The sequence below is a fragment of the Chionomys nivalis genome, chromosome 6 (genome assembly GCF_950005125.1).
Source record: "Chionomys nivalis chromosome 6, mChiNiv1.1, whole genome shotgun sequence".
NCBI classification, from domain to species: Eukaryota; Metazoa; Chordata; class Mammalia; order Rodentia; family Cricetidae; genus Chionomys; species Chionomys nivalis.
In genome coordinates, this window is record NC_080091.1 from 35,226,570 (window position 1) to 35,245,077 (window position 18,508).

An 18,508-nucleotide genomic window follows, 5' to 3' on the forward strand; every position below is an offset into this window, starting at 1 on the left:
CTATGGCAAGTGGGTTTGTAAATTTGTTAGTGCTGTGCAAAGCCTTTCTGACGCTGTACCAGTTTACATTCCCGCCATAGTGTATGAGAGGCCCAGCTCCCAGAATTGGATACCTAGCCAAGATTGGAATTAAATTCATCTGGAAGGTAGTGCTTACTGATGTTTTATATTTATTTTAATATCTAGCTATGGTAACTACATACCATCACTTGAGAGGGCTGAGGCAGGAGGATTAGAAATTCAAGGCCAGCCTTGGCTACCTAGTGGTTTCTAGGCCTACCTGGGCTATAAAACACACTGTCTCAATATTGAAACAAGCTGGGAGTTGTGGCGCACACCTTTAATTCCAGCACTTGGGAGGCAAAGGCAGGTTGATTTCTTGATCTCTGAGTTCAAGGCCAGCCTGGTCTACATAGTTTCAGGATAGTTTTTTTTAAAAAAGGAGCAGCAACAGAAAACCAAACCTTTAAATAAAATAAATAAATGAATGAATAAATAAAATTGTTTTATTTTGTGTGAAGGAACTTGTGTATCATGTCATGTATAGGAGTCATTTTTTTGTCTTTCGTTCATTTTTATGTTGGTGTTCCATTTGTCTACCTTAGTTTTTAAGAGCTTATAGTATGAGAAAAGATTAGAACTTCATGTGTAATGTTTATTTTAGTGCTTTCCTCAGTTTATCCTTTTACTTTGCTTTTGCTTTTTTTTTTTTTTTTTTTTTGCCTAACAAGCATTTTCTTTAATGAAGTGTTTATTTTAAAACTGAATCTTTTGGCATCTGAAAATTTGAATCAAAGTTAATTCATTTTTACTGTAATGTTTGTACTTTTTCTTATATGTCTATAAAATTCTGTAAAAACGACCTTTGTATCGTTTGAGTTTTTCTATTCATATAATTGACTTATTTGGAATTCTCTTATTGTATAATATAAGTTTAGTTTTATCCTTTTTCAAAAGACTGCTCAGTTATGCTAACAACATTTATTGTAAAACATGGGTACTGTGTTTAAGACAAGACTCATGCCTGGTGGTTTTGGCACACACCTTTAATCCCAACAGAGGCAGGCCGATCTCTGTGAGGCCAGCCAGGGCTACGCAGAGATACCCTGTCTTGAAAAACCGAACGACAACAGAAAGAGAGAAGACTTCTAGGCAGTGCCTAGGAGAGAGGCATTGGTCGAGACTTTCAACTGTCTGAATATGGGGACCTGGCTCAGGTGCTGTGAGGACGTGAAGTCCACTGTTTGCTGTGTTCCCAGGTGTCCTACGAGGGTTGGGACGTTGCATTTTACTGTTGCTGTTTAGCACTAGAGGCAGTTGGTTACTCTGTACCTGCTCCTAAAAAGTGTCTGAGCCTGTGTCAGGACATGAGGAAGGGAAGAGCCCTTTGTGTTTAGGGACAAGTCCCTAAGACTATCGTTTTTTAGTTTTCTTCTAGAAAGCGTTCTAGATAACTGCTAAAGTTTTTTGTTAATTCTGTGAAAATGATATTTGTATAGAACATTTGTGCTTCACGGAATGGTGGAATTCTGACCTTTGAACTTTATTTACAGTCTGGGTTTAGATAAATCTTCTATCTATTCCTTGGGGCTCACTATGTTATTGCCACACCCCTTGCCCTTACCAAGAATTCAAGACTGTGGCCTGGGCCATTGGAGGTATTGGCAGAACTTTGTGGGTAAGTGAGTTCTTGTGAATTTTCTGTTTTTATTTTTTCCCGGTGGCTACAGTGAGATTCCCAGAGAAAAGCTGTGGAGAAGCCATATTGCCTTGCTAGAGTATCCTTCCTGACTTTAATGTCCTGTTTTGAGTTTCAGACCTCTAATAGTATCTCCGGAGAGGAGAAGAGCTCAAAGCTTCCATTTATGTAAAAATGTAAAACTAGTTTGTATCCTAAACTCTACCGTCTTTCCCAGCTAAATCACTGCTTCATCCTTCTAACAAATAGTATTGCCTTAAAGTGAAAATAGATGATACTGTTTATCTACATACTCCTAGAGTATTGTACATGTGTGCACACATACATAAAGATTTAAGAGCTCCAAAACCTATTTCTCATGGTATAAATACCAAAGAGGTAGTTACTGGTGTCAGCTAGGAACTGCATGTGAAGCCTGGTGGAGCCTTCATGGACAAACTGGTGGTGGTGCATGCATGGGTGACTGGTTTTTGTAAAGACTAAAATCAGATATTTGCATAGTGGTTGTTATTCTTGTAAAATTCACAGCATAACACAGCCATGCAAAAAAGAATTGGGGTTTCATCTAAAATTGGGTTAGAGCCTAGTTCAGATGCATTGAGAGTAAGTTTGTCTGCCTCACTGTGAAGAGAGTGTGATGAGACTGTGAAGGTAGGGTGGCTTCTAGCATCCACCATCCCAAAGTCCCCTAGCACTAGTCCATACATCCCCATAGTCACAGGCATTTTCTGTTTTCATTTGTGTTTGAAAATTGATTTTTTTTTTTCCTTTTCGAGACAGGATGTCTCTGTGTAGCACTGGCCATCCTGGAACTCTCTCTATAGACCAGTCTGGCTTTGAACTCACTGCCTGAGTGCTTCAATGAAGGCATGCGCTACCACTACCCAGCCACTTTATGCTTTCTTAATTCAATGAAAAGTTAAACTAATATGTTGGTCACTGTTCTCTTCTCCCTTTTCTTGAGATGAGACAGGTCTCACCAGTCCAGGCTGGTCTGCAGTTTACTGTGCTATCCAGGCTAGCTTTGAACTCTTGGTGAGTCTTCTGTTTTAGCCCACTAAGATAGACGGCATTAGAACTGTGATTAAGATTAAGCAAATCTGGCTTAATGGTTTCTCATTTAGGAATTTTTCTGAAGACATTTATTAAAGGGCTTTTTAAGGATGCACTGTGTGTAAACGGCCGTTTGTTATGGTAGTTTTATAAACAAAGATGCTGATGACTACATATTGGTTGCCTTTGCCTAGTAACTCACTAGAATCCTGGAAATTAGGTGCTTTGTGGGAAGTCTCATAAAGTGTTGTTTGTAAGCAAAATGTGTCTAGCTCTTTAGCTGAGTTGTTTAAAATATACTCAGAGGTGGGAAGGTCATGGACATCTCCCTTTGTATGTGTTAAGAGAGACAAGTGTGTATAAATGTCCCTGATAATCCCTATTAGAATAGAAGTGCTCTCAGTTTTAATATAGGTATTTAGGTGTTATATTTGTAGAATACCAGAGATAACTCCTTGGGGAGACCACCTGTGTTCATAGACCATCTGCTTGCACAGCTGAGTCATCTGAGCTCTGATTTTGCTGTGGAGCGAGGCACTTGGATGCTGTTCCACTACCACCTGTCCATCCCAACTGTAGACAGCTTTCACATGACCCTCAGGCAGGGCCTGGCTCCCAGACTTCTCTCTTCCTTTGCTTTCTCCCCTTTATAGCTATGTCTGAGCTATGGATTCAGAACATATTACATGATTAGAGGTAGAGTCCTTTCTCCTTCTCTTTGGAACCCTTCCAAAGACTCGGCTCTGTGATCTCAGTGCCAAAGCTTGGGTTACTGTGCCTGTCTTTGGCCATCTTACTTAGAGCTGGGAGCTCTTAATACTTTGCCACAGCATTCCTTGATGGGTGGGAAATTGATATTGTTTATTAGTATAACTCCAGCATCGGGAAGCTTAGAATGATTTGAGCAGCTTTCCTCTTTTTTTTTTGGTTTTTCGAGACAAGGTTTCTCTGTAGCTTTGGAGCCTGTCCTGGAACTAACTCTTGCAGATCAGACTGGCCTCGAACTCACAGAGATCTGCCTGCCTCCCGAGTGCTGGGATTAAAGGCGTGTGCAAGCCTCCTTTTTTAAAGAGGAGATTTCTTAGCATTCAGGTTTCTCACACCATGTCCTCCTCACGAGTGTTGAGTATCTTTGATGTGCAAGTCCTACTCAAGAGCTACACATCACAGCAGGAGGTGCTTGCTGGGCTTATAGCTCAGGTACAGCTTTGACAGGCAGTTGTACTCCAGTGTGATGAATGTACCAATCCACGGGATGTCATTCTTCTTGGACCAGGGAATGCATATGCTGCCTTTTTATGCATTCAGGGTCTCAGGAAGCCTAAAGAAAGGAGCAAGAGACATGTGTAATGTTAGAAGTGTAGAATCTGGAGGGAGCATTGGAGATGAGGAGAATTGGGTCCATGCCAGTTCTTCAGTCTGTTTTGTAGGGCACTTGAAACACTGGAAGTAGAAAAGGATGGTTCAGGTCAACTAAGTCTTTAAGATGACTCAAAGATTTTCTAGTGGAGGAAAGCCAGACTTTCTTAATGCAGATTTTTTCAAAAATAGCATAATGGCAAAGGAAATGAGTAGAATTAATTTACTTGGAACCATATTTCATGGTATTTGTAGAATTCAGTTGGCCCAGGACTTAAACTTTTGCTGTGTTGACCCCCCTCAAGTTAAAGCAGTTGATCTTTATTACTTTGTGTTCCTTTTTGTCATTTTATTTCGTCTTCTAGGTAGCAGGTTCTGTTTTCTACTGGAAAAACAGAGTTGTAGATAGGCTTAAAGGCCTACCTAGGTGGTTTAAAACCCCAGATATGGCTGAAGAGATGGTTAAGAACACTGGTTGCTCTTCCACAGGACCCAGGTTTTATTACCAGCACCCATATGGTTGTTCACAGCTGTCTGTAACTCTAGTTCCAGGAGAGCTAACTCCTCTTTTGGCTTTAGGGCATCAAGTGTGCACATGGTACACAGAAACAAATGGAGGCAAAACACTGATGTACATAAAATAATAATGAAATTAAAAACCATTAAAACCCCAGATACAGTCTATGATGAAAAATGTCTTTTCTTGGCTAGGAGATAGCTTTGGTGTTGTTGGTAAGAGTTAATTATGCTGCTGATTTTGAGGAAGGGCCTATGGTGTAGTCTGGCATCTTTTTAGCAGTGTCCAGCAGTAACTGTCTGCTTCCTGGTAGCCCAGTGGAGCACATTGCTGACTGCCTTTTTCTGATCTTTTCCTGAGTTGGCCAAGTCTAGGTCATAATAGGTAATGAGTGCTTTTAAATTTTACATAATTACGATATTTGTGGCTTAATCTCTCTCTCTCTCTCTCTCTCTCTCTCTCTCTCCCTCTCTCTCCCTCTCTCTCCCTCTCTCTCCCTCTCTCTCACCCTCCCTCTCTCCCCTCCTGAGATGGAGTTTATCTGTGTAATAGCTCTGACTGTTCTGGAACTTAGTGAAGTTACTGAAGTCTGAAGACCAGGCTAGCCTCAGTTCCCAGAGATCCACCTGCCTCTGGCCTTCTGAGTGCTGGGATTAAAGGCATGCACCACCACCTGGCTTATATCTCTTACAGGAAGAGTTATATTTTATGCAATGGTTTAATTTTAGTTTTTCTACTTAATAAAATTGATGTGCACCTCAATATTGCCCTTGTATGGTTTTAGAAATAAAACTTTCCTTATTTTCTTATTTATTGCTTTTCTTCCAGTTGATTGACTATCCTCTCTTAAATAATTTACTTTATATTAGACTTTAGAAAATCTTCTTTCGGGCTGGAGAGATGGCTCAGGGGTTAAGAGGATTGCCTGCTCTTCCAAAGGTCCTGAGTTCAATTCCCAGCAACCACATGGTGGCTCACAACCACCTGTAATGAGATCTGGTGCCCTCTTCTGGCCTGCAGACATACATACAGATAGACTATTGTATATATAATAAATAAATATAAAAAAAAGAAAATTTTCTTTCCTTCAGTGTTGTAGACTAAATGTACTGTTCCATTGTCCACAGAAGGGTACCTGAGGAGTCCAGAAGAGGGTGCTGGATCCCTCAGAGGTAGATTGGTTGGGAGCTGACCAGTGTGGGTGCTGGGAATCAAACTTGGGTTCTCTAGAAGAAGAACAAGTACTTTTAAGTCTCTAGCCCCTAACAAGGCATCATCTTTTTCTTCTTCTTTGCCTCCTCAGATGCTGGGAATTGAACCTAGGACCTTTCAGACTGAAATTCTACCACTGATCCACACATGTCTTCTTGATTTCTCTGACCTAGTGAAGTTGTGTATTATGTTCTGTAGAATCTAATTGGTAATGTGTTAAAACAGTGTATAAACTTGAAAAATACACATTTGGGCTTACTCTTACTAAATAGTCCTATAAAAGCAGTTGTAGCAGCCGGGCGGTGGTGGTGCACACCTTTAATCCCAGCACTCGGGAGGCAGAGGCAGGCGGATCTCTGTGAGTTTGAGGCCAGCCTGGTCTACAAGAGCTAGTTCCAGGACAGGCTCCAAAGCTACAGAGAAACCCTGTCTCGAAAAACCAAAAAAAAAAAAAAAAAAAAAAAAAAAAAAAAAAAAAAAGCAGTTGTAGCATGTTGCTGGTGACTTCCCTCCACTGCCACACCAACTCCTATTCAATTCAGTTACAGAAAGTTACTATGGAGAATTATATACAGATTTCATGTGTGCTAAGTTCCACTAAAAGCCAGATAATGTTTGTGTTGTTTTTATGAATGTTGTCTTTCTCAGAAAGTGTTATACCTAGGTAACAGGAAAGAGGTTGTTTAATTAGTTATAAAAATAGTAAGGTTTTAGAAAATATGAAAAATAGAGGAAATTATTCAAGTTGCATTTGTATTACTATCTTGTTATTTTCCTCTAAAACTGTATGTATTTCTTTTTAAAAATATTTTTATATTTAAATTTTGTGTATGTTTGTGCACCATGGTGCATGTAGGTCAGGAGAGGTATCAGATCCCCTGGAACTGGAGTTAACAGTAGATTGTGAGCCACTGCGTGGATGTTAAACCTAGGAACTAAACCTGGGTCCTCTGCAAGAGCAGTAACTGCTCTTAACCACGGAGTCATCTCTTTCCAGCCCTCTTGTTGCATCTTTATATAGAATTCTAACATTAGAAAACACTTGGCTACTGTGACAAGTGAATTACAAAAATGTAAAAAATAAAGTCCTTGCTTGGCCCTACTAACCTACTAACCAATGGTGGCACACCATGGGTTATGTCTTCCTGTACTCCTTCAGGTTCACACACACACACACACACACTCTTCCTCACCACAAATGCATACGTATACACAGTATTATAAAATTTGAGATATATAACCTTTTCTCATATGCTGTTTAAGGCATGCTTACAAGGGTATATGAGCATCACTGTTACTAATTTCAGAACTCTTTTGTTATTCCAGAACTTCATTCACACAAATCCCTCAGCTCTAGATGCCAGTTCTCATGTTTCATATGGATGGAATATTGAAAACGTATTACCCTTTATTTGTGTGTTTCTGTGGCATGTAGCATGACACAGACGTGGAGGTCAGAGGACAGCCTATAGGAGTCAGCTGTCTTCCACCATGTGGGACCGAGCAATCAAAGATTGATGATTGGCTCTTGACTGAAACCCTGGCTTCATGAATGGAATCTTTAATTTTTTAATGCTGATTTTTGTGTATGTGTCTATGTGAGTGTATGCCACATATGCCTATGGAGGTCAGTGAGGGCATCAGATCCCTTGGAACTGAAGTTACAGGTGGTTGGTATGGATGAGCTGGTTGGTATGGGTGCTGGGAGTTGAACTCAGGTCCTGTATAAGAGCAGCAAGTGGTCTTGACTGCTGAGCCAACTCCTTAAATTTTTACAATTACATTTTTACTTAGTGAATGTGTGTGTGTGTGTGTGTGAGAGAGAGAGAGAGAGAGAGAGAGAGAGAGAGAGAGAGAGAGAGAGAGAGAATGGATGCATGTGATTTTCTGTATGTAATTGTGTGTTATGGCATGTTGTGGAGGTCAAGAGGGCAACTTATTGGAATTGGTTCCCACCTTTGACCTGGGACTGACAAGTCCAGTCCCACTATGGGGCCAGGCTGGCCTTGAATGCTTGCATCCTCTCACCTGGAATTACAGTTGCACCCACCACACTCAGCTTCTTAAATGCTTTTAAATGTAAAGAATAAAAGTCCCGCCGGGCGGTGGTGGCGCACGCCTTTAATCCCAGCACTTGGGAGGCAGAGGCAGGCGGATCTCTGTGAGTTCGAGACCAGCCTGGTCTACAAGAGCTAGTTCCAGGACAGGAACCAAAAACTACAGAGAAACCCTGTCTCGAAAAAGCAAAAAAAAAAAAAAAAAAAAAAAAAAAGAATAAAAGTCCCTTCCCAAAACCTTACAGAGAGCATAACAACGAACTGCTTTCCCCATATTCTAAGTCTTGTTCTTTCATTTGATTACCTTGTTGAAGGAGGATCTTAATTTTCCATCTGTTCTCCATCAGACGAGTAATCAGTCTTCTCTTGCTGAACTTTGTCGCCGCTCCATCTTCCTCCTGACTCTTAAATTTGGGTCAGTGACTGAGGCCTTCTCAAGCAAGACTCCTTCAGATCTGTGGTGTAGAGCCCTCCAAAGCTACAGTTTTAGGGACAATAATTAAAGCCTTAAAAATTCTCCTCTCCTCTCCTCTCCTCTCCTCTCCTCTCCTCTCCTCTCCTCTCCTCTCCTCTCCTCTCCCCTCCCCTCCCCTCCCCTCCCCTCCCCTCCCCTCCCCTCCCCTCCCCTCCTCGCCCCTCCCCTCCCCGCCCCTCCCCGCCCCTCCCCTCCCCGTGTGTGTGTGTGTGTGTGTGTGTGTGTGTGTGTGTGTGTGTGTGTACAGCCCAGGCTGGCCAGAGACTTGCTATGTATCCCAGACTGGCTTTGAACTTAGTCTTCTTGCTTCTGCCTCTTGAATGCTTGAAATAGAAGCATGGGGCACCATGCCTAGCCAAGAATTCTTTAGAACAACTTAGTGAGATCTTCAGGATTCTATAGACTGTTCTTTTTAAAAGTCATTTTTTGCAGCAGTTTGAGATATTACACAGAGCCATGTTGTGCATCCATAACAGTAAGTGGGCTTTTGGACCAAGAATGGAATGTCTTTGAAACTCTGTAGCTGATTCCCCAGAGATGTCCAGAGTAGCCAAGGTAGAGGAAGTAAGTGTGAGCACTTCTAAAGCATAGTTTTAGAGGAGTGATTCATTGAATCACCACCAGTCATGGCCCAAGTGATATCAGCCCTTGTGTATGCCTTCTTTCTCATTTTAGCCCTTAGGCAGCCAGATGGCTGGTTTTGTTGTTCTGCCAGACCCTTGCTCAGTGGCTCCTTCTGACTTGTGTTAAGTCAGTCCTTTCTCAGCAAATGAATGATACTGCAGCCTTGCTGTTCTCCTCCACTAACATTTAGGAGAAGGAAATACACAGAGTTACAGGCCCCTCCCTGGTGCAGGCTGCTCCTGTGCTTTGTTCCCTCTGGGATCATGCCGTTCCAGGAAGAACTTCTGTGGAGCTGGCCTGACCTGGAGCAGTCTGTTGTCCCCGTAAAATGCTGTGCATTCTCCCTCTGTATATTCTGATCTTGCGGTTTACTTGAGTCAGGGAGCTCTTCCTCTTTGCTCAAAGTGCTTCTTAACCCTGTCCTGTGAAGGCTGTCTTGACCCTGGTTCTTATTTACTTCTGGACCATAGCACAGGTTAGCATTGTTGCCCTTATTAGTGATAACTTTTCTTTGAACCTTTCTCTCTCTCAGTACACTTTGATGCTTTTGATATGATTATGCCAAAGGTACGTAGTGTTTGTTCTTTATTTCAGGCTAGCTCTTATCTACTAGCAAAGATAACACCATGGCTTCCTTTCCTCTTCCTGTCCACTCCTTTTGTCCACTTTCAGCTGAGCTCTTCTCCCTCATGTCAACTCTGTTCTCCTTCTCTCTCAGATGTGGTCTGAAATAGCCCAGTCTGACTCCTCAGTTTGTTAGTGTCTGAAGAGAGCCTTGAGTGCCTGCTCTTCTGCTCTCACTTCCCGAGGGCTAGAGTTACAGATGTGTCCCCACACCTGGCTGTTTTCTTATATACTAAGCTGCATGCCTTTAGCATGTGACTTGGTGAGTTGTGTTTCTGGAACATGCCCATGATGTTTTTTGATATTCCATTTGTGGCAAGCCTCAGGCCTGACCTTACCGTGGGGCTGCTGTTGATCTGTTCTCTCTCATGAAGCCTAGTTTATGTTTTCTAGAACTATATGGGTGGAATCATATAGGATTCATTTAAAAATAATAATTGGGGCTGAAGAGATGGCTCATTGATTGAGTATTGCCTGCTGCTCTTCCAAAGGTCCTGAGTTCAATTCCCAGCGACCACATGGTGGCTCTGGCCTTTAGGCGTACACACAGACAGAACATCGTATACATAATAAATAAATAAATAAATAAATAAATATTTTTTAAAAAAATAATTATTTATAGCAGTTGTGCTGGTACATGCTTGTAATCCTAGAACTTGAGAGGCTGAAGCAGGAGGACCATAAATTCAGTTTGAGAGGCTAAAACAGGATTCTCATTTGTATATTGAAACCTTCTCCTCCCCTAGTCCCATAAACATTTTTCAAAAATAGTAAGAGGTTGGAGAGATGGCCCAGTAGTTACGAGCACTTGCTCTTCTTGTAAAAGACCTGGATTTGTTTCCCACACCCACTTGGTGGCTCACAACCTTCTGTAACTCTAGTTCCTGGGGATTCAACATCCTTTTCTGAACTCCGAAGTTATCTATCAGGCATACCTGTGCTACACATAACTTACGTGCTGGCAAAAAATGCACATAAGATAAAAATAATTCATTTATTTTTTTCTATCTTCTTTCCCCCAATAATCTACCAATAGGTATTTAGGTTTGTGATGATTAATCTTTTCTCTATTATTATTATTGTTATTATTATTATTATTATTATTATTATTTTTAGAGACAGGGTTTCTCTATGTAAGAGCCTTAGCTACCTTGGAACTCACATTGTAGACCAGACTGGCCTCAAACTCAGAGATCTGCCTGCCTCTGTCTCCCAAGTGCTAGAATTAAAGGCCTGTACCACCACCACCTGGCTTTATCTTATTATTTTTAATTCAGTTATTTTTTTTCTTTTCCTTTCAAGACAGAGTTTCTCTATGTAACAGCTCTAACTGTCTTGGAATTAGCTCTGCAGACCAGGCTGGCCTCGAATTTGAGAGATCAACCTGCCTTTGCCTCCTGAGTGCTAGGATTAAAGGTGTGTGCCACTACCGCCCGGCTAATGGTCTTTTTCTTATGATGGGTAATTTTGATTGTAAACTTGGTTGGATTGAAAGCCACCTCGAGAATTAGTGAAGCACATTTGTGGGTATGTCTGTCAGTATGTTTCAATGAGGGTTTTGTCCAAAATCTGTTGATGGACTGGCAATGTGAATAGTTTGCGGTAGGTGGTGGAACTGGAAGATGGGGCCTCACTTGCTGGAGACTGCGAACCACCAGACTCTGAATTTTCTGTAAACAAGTTGTTTTCCTCTGCTCTGAGCAGCTTGCAGCTGCTCTGAGCATGAGGCCCTGATAGCAGGCTGGTGGGTCTGCAGCTAAAAGATGCCGAGAGTGGGGGCATGGCCAGAGCCCTATATAAGCTTCCCTTGAGCACAATAAAGTGGGCATTCTTGGCACTGTTGTATCAAGGATGACCCGTGTCCCCATGTCTCTGTCTGTCTGTGTGTGCATGTGTTTTTAAGTCTCCAGGCCAGTTCCCAGTTTGCTCATCATGCAGGCGCTACAGGTAGAGGCCCCAGTGAGATTGGGAATTGGGGAGACGTTGGGAGATCACCCTCAGTAGACTGGCCAGCAAGCAAGCGAGTAAGAGACTGATGGTGGGGGCATTCTTGGCATTCTTGTCTCAAGGATGTCCCCATGGCCCCGTCCGTCTGTATTTGTGTGTTTTTAAATTTTCAGCGTATTTCCCATATCAAGTAGAGTGTGGAACAGAACCGGTGTAGTTTTACAAGTGGAGGCCCTCAGAGAGATCACCCTCGGGAATGGTGAGGGTGAATTAAAGATGTCTGTGTGTGTGTTATATGTGTTTGAGTAAGTCTTTAAAGAGACAGAGTATAGGGGCTGGAGAGATGGCTCAGAGGTTAAGAGCATTGCCTGCTCTTTCAAAGGTCCCGAGTTCAATTCCCAGCAACCACATGGTGGCTCACAACCATCTGATGCCCTCTTCTGACCTGCAAGCTTACATACAGATAGAATATTGTATACATAATAAATAAATAAATATTAAAAAAAAAAAGAGACAGAGTATAGACAGTCAAATTATAAGCCATGAAAAGATGGAATATGCACAGAGAATTTGGATTATGTATATTATTGTGTTGTCTTTTGGTTGGTTGACTGGAGAAAGACATTGATTCTGGAAACTGCTAAGAAAGGTATCTTGACTTTAAAATATGGGTCTAAGGATATGTTGCTTTTGAAAAGGGGTTCTGCTTTTCTTTCCATAGAAGATGAGAGCCTGTGGAATCATTCAAGGCCAACATGGTTTGATTCACCAAGACCCCCTGAAATGTTGCTGTGAATACCCCCAAAGATACAGCTCCCCCAAGCAGCAGGAAGTAGTCTGGAGAGAGAGAGTGATGTCCAAATTCCCTAAATGATTGTTTAAGTGGGGCCTGGGAGCCTGCCTGCCATTGTGGGCCTGACAAGGGACTTGCAGGAGTGCATGCAGCAGTGCATGCAGTGAGCAAGGGTCCCTTCTGTGATTCCTGAGCACGGGCCTGCTTCCTGGAGTCCCTGAAAGCAGAGAGGTGGCAGCTGGAGCAGAGTTTTGTGAGGGATCCAGTCGAGTGCTGTGAGTGCATACGGAGAGGTCCAGAGGCGGCTGTGATTCCTGGCTCTGCAGTTTTCACCTAGGAGTTTGTGGCGCTAGTGGCAAGCACATCTCCCAGCAGCAGTGGAGGTGCTTTGCTCTGGCCTAGTCGGTGCCCAGCCTGGTGGAGCTGTCCTGGCTGAGAGAGACTTTGGGACAGTGACTATGTTTGCTAGGGCATTTTCCAACTTATTATCATATTTGTGCCACGCCCATAATTATATAGAAAAGGGGGATAGGTTGGGGACTGCGGACCACCAGACTCTGGCCACCAGACTCTGAATTTCCTTGTAAACAACTGTTTTCCTCTGCTCTGAGCAGCCTGCAGCTACTCTGAGCACATGACCCTGGTGGCAGGCTGGTGGGTTTGCAGCTGAAAGATCCCAAGGGTTGGGGCATGGCCAGAGCCCTATATAAGCTGCCTTTCAGCCCAGTAAAGGGTGCATTCTTGGCACTCTTGTTTCAGGGATGACCTGTGTCCCCGTGTCTTTGTCTGTCTGTGTAAGTGTGTGTTTTTAAGTCTCCAGGACAGTTCCCAGTTTGCATACCATCTATAGTGCAGAAGCTACACTCACTGGAGGAAGTGAGTCCTGGGAATGCTTGTGGGGATATCAGGGTCCTTTTCTGATACGCTCTTGCTTCTTGGCCGCCATGAGGTGAATAACTATGCCTTACCATTACCCCTTAACTATTTGTTTTCGCCGCATGCCAAAACCAATACAGACTGCCAACAGTGAACTGCATCCTCTGCAACCAGATGCCAACATAAATATCTCCTCCTTTTCAATTGTTTTTCTCAAGTCTTTGTCCAAAGTGGCAAAAGTTTGATCACACAGGGTTGTTTGCTTGGCCGTTAGAAATAAAACTGCCAGGAATCTTTGTCTGTTAGTTTCAATGGGACACACACTTTATTCCAGTCTAGGTGTAAAGGGTCTGTCCCTTGGCAGTTGCTGCGTTGTGCTGCCCTTGCCACTGTCCACTGCTGTGTCAGGTTTCAGTGGCTCCTCGTCCTAATCAGCGCTTGATGTTCATTTTTTTTTTTTTAATTTTAGACCTTCTCATAGGCATGTCATTGTGGTTTGAAGTTGCATTTCCTTAATAAGCAATGATGATGCCGTTCTTTATGCCTTCTTTGGTGAAGTGTTCAGATCTCTCGTCTATTTTTAAAAATTGAATTGTTCATTTTCTTACTAAGTTTTGAGAGTTCTCTGTATTCCTAGATTTGTATGCTTTATAAGATATGTAATTTGCAGATATTTTTTCAGTCTTTGAACTGTCTTTATCTCTTAAAGTTGCTTTTCTATTTAGGGATGGAGGAGCTGGGAATTAAACCTAAGACCTTGCACATGTGAGACCTGTACCATCTCCCTAGCCACAACATTGCCTTTAGAAAATAGAGGACTTTGTTCTTTATTTTATGTGCACAGGTCTTTAGCCTACATGTATGTCTGTTCACCAAGTGCATGCTTGGCATCTATGGAGGTCAGAAGAGGAAGTCAGATACCGTGGAACTGGACTCACAGATGGTTGTGAGTTGCCAGTGGGTGATGCAAATCAAACCTGGGTCCTCTGGGAGATCAGCTGGTGTTCTTAACCTCTGAGCCAAACTCTGGCCCCAAAAAGCCTTTTTTTTTTTTTTTTTTTTTTTTTTTTTTTTTTTTTTTTTTTTTTTGAGACAGGGTTTCTCTGTAGCTTTGGAGCCTGTCCTTGAACTAGCTTTGTAGATCAGGCTGGCCTCAAACTCAAAGAGATCCTCCTGCCTCTGCCTCCCGAGTGCTGGGATTAAAGTTGTGTGCCACCACTGCCCGGCCCTTTTTATTTTATTTTTATTTTGTTTGTTTGGTTTGATTTTCAAGATCGGGTTTCTCTGTGTAACAACAGCTCTGGCTATCCTGGAACTCACTGTGTTAGACAAAGCTGGCCACAAACTCACAGAGATCTTTCCACCTCTGCCTCCCAAGTGCTGGGATTAGAGGTGTGCACCATCCTGCCCAGCCCCAGATAGACTTTTGATGGTGTCTAGAAAGGCAGTTTCTTCTTCTATAAATTGCAGTTTTTGGTGTTGTGTCTAATCTTTACTTAGCACAAATACTTTTTAAAATATTTTCTATGAGAAATTTTATAGATCAATTTCTACTTAGGTCTGCGATACATTGAATTGATTTAGCATGTGGTTCAGGATGTGTCTTGGAGTCCATCTCTTTGATATGTGGATATCAGTTATGGCAGCAGTGTTCCCTAAAAGGGGCCATACTTGGGTAAGCATGGAAGACTTAGACCCAATGCACTCATTTATTTTCTCTGACTTTTTAAATATTCCCTTTCCTATCTCTTTGTCTTTGGTATCTTTGTATGATCAGTCTCCCTTCTCCTGTGCCTTCTCCTGTCCGTGTTCCCTTCATATTCATTAATCACCTTTCCTTTGCCTATACCTCCCTTTTACAACCTCAGTTCTGCACGGTCCTGTCTCTTATTCTTGTGTGAATGTCAGCTGTTTGTGTGTCTTTTTTTAAGTTAAAAGGATGATTCTCTCACAAGCTATGCCCCCCCCCTTTTTAAAAAAAAATAAACCTTCAAATTATTTTCCTTATCAGGCAAGTACAACATGTGCATATTGAGGCCTCTGATCACTGTCAGGTGCCCTCCACTTTATGTTTTGAGACAAGTTTGTCATTTAACATTACGATTACAAATTTGATCAGATTGGCTGGCCAATAAGTGTCAGGGATTTGAACTCAGGTTCTCATATTTGTATGGCAAGTCTTCATGAACTGAGCCACCTCCTCAGTCCCCAGTGGTCTTTCCTAGTTCTTCCATATTTGATGCTGTCAGCTGCCTGCCAGCGTGTGTGCTTGGCTTGTGTGCCCTCAGTTCTCTTCCTCCCAGTGGTGGCTTTCACCCTCTTCCTTAGCCTTGACTTCCTCCCGCCCTTGCACGTGGGTGTTGGGGAGTCATGTGTCTAATCAGCCTTGCTCTTTCTTTTTATCGTACTCCTCTCTTGGGGTACATCTACTTTAGAGTCTGCAGCCACACAGTTTTGCTACAGTCCGACTCCATTTCCAGCTTTAGTCCTCCATCTTAATCTTCCTCACCCCCTGAAGGTCTGCAGGAGATTGTCGGTTCTGACCTCTCTTCTCTGTGAAGCGCCCTACCATTCTACCCCCGCCCAAGCGCAGACCTGAGCCATGACATCATTGTGATTTCTTGATATTCTGAACAAAGTGAGCTTATTTTTGAAGAGAAAAACCTACCAATTACTTTTCTGTCCATTATTTGGCATGAGGATGGTAGAATAGAAGTGGCAAGTAGACCATGTAGACCATGCCTCTGGTTTATCTACGTAGGCATAAGCAGGGCCTCAGATGTATTGTGTGGGTTATGGAGAGTCTGTCTGTATGGCCGGGCTGAAATAGATGGGGACTCAGGGTATGGCCACATCTTAAAGTGAAGCTAGTTCTCAATGTCAGTGGGATGTACCTTCTCCCTGATGGTAATGTCTACTATGGTTTGACTGTTTCTAGCATCAAGGAAGCCTAGGGGCTTACTAGTGCCAGCAGCATTGGGAAAAGACCTTGTTACCTATGACATCACACTCACTCTTTTCTCTAGTACCTTTGAAAATATTCAGGGCCCTGTGGAGAGCCTTTGCTTATTCATTCCTTCTCTGGGGTAGGCAGTCACCAGTCCTCAAGAGTGACTTTATAGATTGATGGAAAGCAGCTCCAGACCCTGACAGGCCTTATTGCTGTTATAGTGTGCTGCAAACTAGGAATTAACACTAGCTTCTACCTTCTTCCTCTAACTAGGCTCCTGAAATTGGGACTGACAGGCAGGAGAACAGTGTAGAGAACAAGAAAAGCCTACTAAGCCAGTAGAAGAGACTGCAGGCCACCCAGCTTGTGGTGAGTGTTAGGAAGTCAAGTGCATCCTGAGGGAGGCCTGTCTATGTATCTGCTAGATTCAGACAAAGACTTTGTAGTCTCCTTGTGGCAGGAGAGCAGGGACAAGGCAGGAGAGCAGGATGAGCAGCATAAGTAGATGCCCTCTCTGTCTCCCTCTTTCCCCACTCCACTTTTAGATTCTCACTTTTAAATTTTGTGTATGTATCTGCATGTGGGTTTATGCACATGAATGCAGGCGCTCCTGGAGGCCAGAAGAGGGAGTTGGATCACCTAGTGTGAGTGCTTGGAACTAAACTTGGGTTCTCTTTGGGCTTTTCTTTAGGCTCTGGGATCCTTTTTGTTTGTTTGTTTGTTTTTGAAGATGAGATGGCTTAGGGTCCAGTGAGTCTCATGGGTCTTATTGCCAAGGCCAAGGTTTCCTTTATTGAAGGTTGGTTTGTACCTCTTCCTTAGTTCTTAACATTTATGTCAAATATCAGCAGTTTTCTCTGTGACCTTGGTATTATCTAAGATCAGTGGCTGCTGTGGTTACCAGAGAGTGGGTGATTTCTTACCATTTTGGAAGCTGGAAGATCAAGATCTCACTAAATTGGGCATTTAGTGAGGGCTAGTTCCTGCATCCAAGATGGCACCTCACTGATGCCTCTTTGGAGAGGAAAAACTGTTACCACAGAGGGCAGTTGGGCTTCACACTGGGAGAGACACATTTCATAAGAGCTTTGATGTCATTTATTAGTGAGGAGCCTTAATGGCCATCACACTGGTTATTCAGTGCCTCTGACTTTTGGAGAGGTATTAAAGTCGTAGCAGATGCATATGTATGGGAACTCTAGAGAAAGCACCAGCCCCACCATTTAAAGAAACCTGTTAATGTCTTTCTCTGGAGGTTTTGGCTTTGGCAGGTTAAGGTCATGGCTGTTGAACTTGCCTGGACTATCATCTCATGTGGAGAATTAACAGATGGACTTGCAGATCCACTGACAACAGCTCTGTACTCAGGGAGTGAAATAGCCCTTCAGCAAACTGTCTGCTTGTTAAAGGCTCTTTCTAAGCCAAGAACTAATTGCTTTTTCTTAGCAGCATAAGTAAATACTCTCTTGTCAAAGCTGACTTTCTGACATTTGCTTCATTGCTGGCTATTTATTGAAAGACTCCATGTAATTCACTACAAAGACTTCTCAAGTTAACATGATAAATATTGCCAGAATTTAGGCTGGGTTTCTAAAACATTGTTTATTTCCTTACTTGATTTTTAGTTGAATTGTATGATTTGTTTGTTTGTTTGTTTTGGTTTTTTGAAACAGGGTTTCTCTGTGTAGACCTGGCTGTCAAGGCACTTGCTTTGTAGATCAGGCTGACTTTGAACCCAAAAGCTCCAACCTGTCTCTGCCTCCTGAGTACTGAGATTAAAGGTATGCATAACCCTTGCCTGGCTGTATGATTATGTCTGATGGAGTAGTCCTGCTGGCTGAAAAGGTTGTGATAGTACAGGTACTACTAATTTGTATATCTATCAACAATCTGTTCATCAATGATCCTCCTCCTCTGAAGTGCTGTTTTTAGGGATGCAGTCACAATTGACTGTTAGGCTCACAATGTTTGACAATCTGTCCAGGTACCTTGACATTAGTTAAGTGTAAATCAACAAGACAAAGTGCAGCTACAGCCCAGGTAGGTGTTGGAAGGACCCTGTGGTCTGAGCTTTCCCACCAGCATTCCAGTTCTGTGGTATAGGTTGCTGGAGGATCTTATCTCATTTATATGCAAAAGACGACCAAATTGGCTAACTTGGGTCTTTATAAATAGTAGGACTGTTTCTCCAGCCTGTCTTCATTCTGCTCAGTGCTAAAATTTTCTGGCAGCCTGTAACTAATGAATGGAAAAGTACTGTTTGCCACACTTTAGAGTAGCGGACTTGAGTGCTCCTGTGATGCCTTGTCTCCAGGAGTTGTG

At 42.6% G+C, this 18,508-nt stretch overlaps 1 protein-coding gene across 2 annotated transcripts in view; it reads left to right on the top strand.

Annotated features, from left to right (window-relative positions):
- Positions 1 to 18,508, top strand: part of Nudcd3 (NudC domain containing 3) — a 98,098-nt gene that overhangs the window by 25,457 nt on the left and 54,133 nt on the right. The window lies entirely within an intron of this gene.